This window comes from Capsicum annuum, unplaced genomic scaffold (assembly GCF_002878395.1).
Source record: "Capsicum annuum cultivar UCD-10X-F1 unplaced genomic scaffold, UCD10Xv1.1 ctg72830, whole genome shotgun sequence".
Taxonomy (NCBI): Eukaryota; Viridiplantae; Streptophyta; class Magnoliopsida; order Solanales; family Solanaceae; genus Capsicum; species Capsicum annuum.
In genome coordinates this window covers 943-4,722 of record NW_025882789.1, presented here as the reverse complement: position 1 = coordinate 4,722, position 3,780 = coordinate 943, and the positions used below count along the sequence as shown (strand labels likewise).

At 48.0% G+C, this 3,780-nt stretch overlaps 1 pseudogene; it reads right to left on the bottom strand.

Annotated features, from left to right (window-relative positions):
• Positions 1-2,338: 2,338 nt before the first annotated feature.
• Positions 2,339-2,494, bottom strand: LOC124894292 (annotated as a pseudogene).
• Positions 2,495-3,780: the final 1,286 nt, after the last annotated feature.

Below are 3,780 nucleotides of genomic sequence, written 5' to 3'. Positions count from 1 at the left end.
TCACGACGGTCTATACCCAGCTCACATTCCCTATTGGTGGGTGAACAACCCAATACTTGGTGAATTCTGCTTTACAATGATAGGAAGAGACGACATCAAAGGAAGAAAAAGCAACGTCGCTATAAACGATTGGCTACAACAGGCCAATTATCCCTATGGTAACACTTTTCTGACACCTCTAGCTTCGAATTCCGAAGGTCTAATGGATCGTTAGGCCACGCTTTCATGGTTCATAATCGTACTGGAAATCAGAATCAAATGAGCTTTTACCCTTCTGTTTCAGACGATATTTCTATTCTCATTGAGATCATCTTAGGACACCTGCGTTATCTTTTAACAGATGTGCCGCCCCAGCCAAAATCCCCACCTGACAATGTCTTCTGCCCAGATCGGCCCGCAGAGCGAGCCTTGGGTCCAAAAAGAGGGGCAGTGCCCCACTTTTGATTCAAGAAACAAGTAAAATAACATTAAAAGTAGTGGTATTTAACTTTCTCATTTCGGCTACCACTTATACTACACGTCTCAAGTTAGTTCACAAAGTCGGAGTATAGTCAAGCTCAAGAGGGTCTTCTTTCCCTGCTGATTTTGCCAAGACCGTTCCCCTGGCTGTGGTTTCACTGGATAGTAGATAGGGGTAGTGGGAATCTCGTTAATCCACTCATGCGCGTCACTAAGTAGATGACAAGGCATTTGGCTACCTTAAGAGAGTCATAGTTACTCCCGCTGTTTACCTGCGCTTGGTTGAATTTTTTCACTTTGACATTCATAGCACTGAGCAGAAATCACAATGCGTGAACATCCGTTGGGACAATCGCAATGCTTTGTTTTAATTAAACAGTCGGATTCCCCTTGTCCGTACCTTTTCTGCCTGGGCTTGCGCCCAAGGTTTTGCGGCGACCGCTGCGCCCTCCTACTCATCGGGGCCTGAAACTTTCCCCGACGGTCGGGTGTAGGTCACGCTCTTAAGCGCCATCCATTTTTGGGGCTAGTTTATTTGACAGGTGAGTTCTTAAACACTCCTTAGCAGATTTTGACTTCCATGACCACCGTCCTACTGTCTTAAGCGACCAACACCCTTTATGGGATCTAGGTTAGCGCGCAATTCGGCACCGTAACCTGACTTTTGGTTCATCCCGCATCGCTAGTTCTGCTTATAAATAATAGCCCACTTGGAGCTCTTGATTCCGTGGCACGGCTAGACAAAGCAGCCGCGGGCCCTACACCCAAGTCAGACGAACGATTTGCATGTCAGTATCACTACGGGCCTCTACCAGAGTTTCCTCTGGCTTCACCCCGCTCAGGCATAGTTCACCATCTTTTGGGTCCCGATAGGTATGGTCACACTTGGACCCTTCTCAGAAGATCAAGGTCCGTCGGCGATGCACCCCTCGGGGGGATACCACCAATCAGCTTCCTTACGCCATACGGGTTTACTCGCCTGTTGAGTCTCATACATGTCAGACTCCTTGGTCTGTTTTTCAAGACGGGTCGAATGGGGAGCCACAGACCAGCATCCGTAGCGTGCAGATACCGAAGCACAACGGAGGCGTGTGCTGCTTTCCACAATTGAAGAGACGGCGTTCCACAAGTGTATCGAGAGCCCGGTCTTTGGACGCCCCCAATGAACGCTGGTCCATGCCCCGAGTCGATCGACAGACTGGATCATTGCCATTCCACATCCGATCGGGGCACATCCTCAGCTCCCATCCGCTTCCCTCACGATAATTTTAAGCACTCTTTGACTCTCTTTTCAAAGTCCTTTTCATCTTTCCCTCGCGGTACTTGTTCACTATCGATTTGTAGCCCGTATTTAGCCTTGGACGAAATTCACCGCCTGATTTGGGATGCATTCCCAAACAACCCGACTCATAGACAGTGCCCCGTGGTAAGGCAGGGTCCTGGCACAATAGGGATCTCACCCTCTCTGGGCCCGGTCCGCCGCTGACGACACTTCTCCAAACTACAATTAGGATAACATAGCCGCCCTATTCTAAGGCTAGGATATTCCCGGTTCGCTCGCCGTTACGAAGGGAATCCTTATAAGTATCTTTTACTCCGCTTATTTATATGCTTTAACTCAGCGGTTAATCCCGCATGACCTGGGATCTCGGTCGAAATGCCTAAGCATGAAAGGGTCCTAGATTCCAGACGCGCGACGGGCTATAGCTGCGACAACAAAGAGAGTTGAGATACAACCACCAATTTCCACATCATCCATCAACGTGGACTCGCATTCAGGCCAGCCATGAACTTGTGGTGTACGGGAGGCCATTATCCGCCCTATGGCAACAGCGAGCCCCGTAATTAAGGCGCGATGTGAGTGGGGCAACGCAATACGTGATGACCAGGAAGACGTGCCCTCGGTCTAATGGCTTTGGGTGAAACTTGCATTCAAATACTCTATGGTTCACGGGATTCTACAATTCATACCAAGTATCAAATTTTGCTACGTTCTTCATCGATGCAAGAGTCGAGATATCTATTGCTGAGAGTTGTTTTTGTTTACAAAAGAAGCATAGGTCCCCCCGACGCACATTGCAGATGGAGCGCGAGGGGTAGGCTGTTAATTTATGTATTCCTTGGCACTTTTCGCGCCGGGAACGAGGGGGAGGCGCTCGTGCAGAGTGTCGTAGTACCCTGCCTGCGCGGACTCCCCAATTGTTAAAAATATTCGCTGGTCGTTCTGCTGTACAGGTTTTGAAATGGACTTCTCGCGATGTCTTAGGCAGCGACCCACCCACGTTGCCATGATCCAAACATTTCATCAGATCATTCAATCAGTAGGAACGATGGGCGGTGTGTACAAAGGGCAGAGACATAGTCAACGCGACCTGATGACTCCCGCTTACTAGGAATTCCTCGTGGAAGACCAACAATTCCATTGATCTATCCCCATCATGATGAAATTTCAAAGATTACCCGGGCCTGTCAGCCAATGCTATAAACTCATTGAATACATCAATGTAGCACGCGTGCGGCCAGAACATCTAAGGGCATCACAGACCTGTTATTGCCTCAAACTTCCATGACCTAAAAGGTCGTAGTCCCTCTAAGAAGCTGGCCACGAAATGATACCTCCACGGAGATAGTTAGCAGGCTGAAGTCTCATTCATTAATAGAATTAACCAGAAAAATTGCACCACCAACTAAGAACGGCCATGCACCACCACCCATAGAATCAACAATGAGCTCTCAGTCTGTCAATCCTTAATATGTCTAGACCAGGTAAGTTTCCCCGTGTTGAGTCAAATTAAGCCGCAGGCTCCACTCCTGGTGGTGCCCTTCCATCAATTACTTTAAGTTTTAGGCTTGCGACCATATTCCCCCCGGAACCTAAAAACTTTGATTTCTCATAAGGTGCCGGCAGAGTCCTAAAAGCAACATCCTCCGATCCCTGGTCGGCATCATTTATGATTGAGACTAGGACGGTATTTGATCACCGTCGAGCCCCCAACTTTCATTCTTGACTAATGTAAACATCCTTGGAAAATGCTTTCACAATTGTTCGTATTTCATAAATTCAATAATTTCACCTCTGACTATGAAATACGAATGCCCCCGACTATCCCTGTTAGTCATTACTCCGATCCCAAAGGCCAACGTAATAGGACCAAAATCCTATAATGTTATCCTATGCTAATGAATACAGAGCATAGTCTTGCTTTAAGCACTCTAATTTCTTCAAAGTAATAACGTCGGAGGTACGACCCGGCCAGTTAAGGCCAGGAGCGCATCGCTGAAAGAAGGGAAGAGACGACCATTGCACACCATATGCGGACC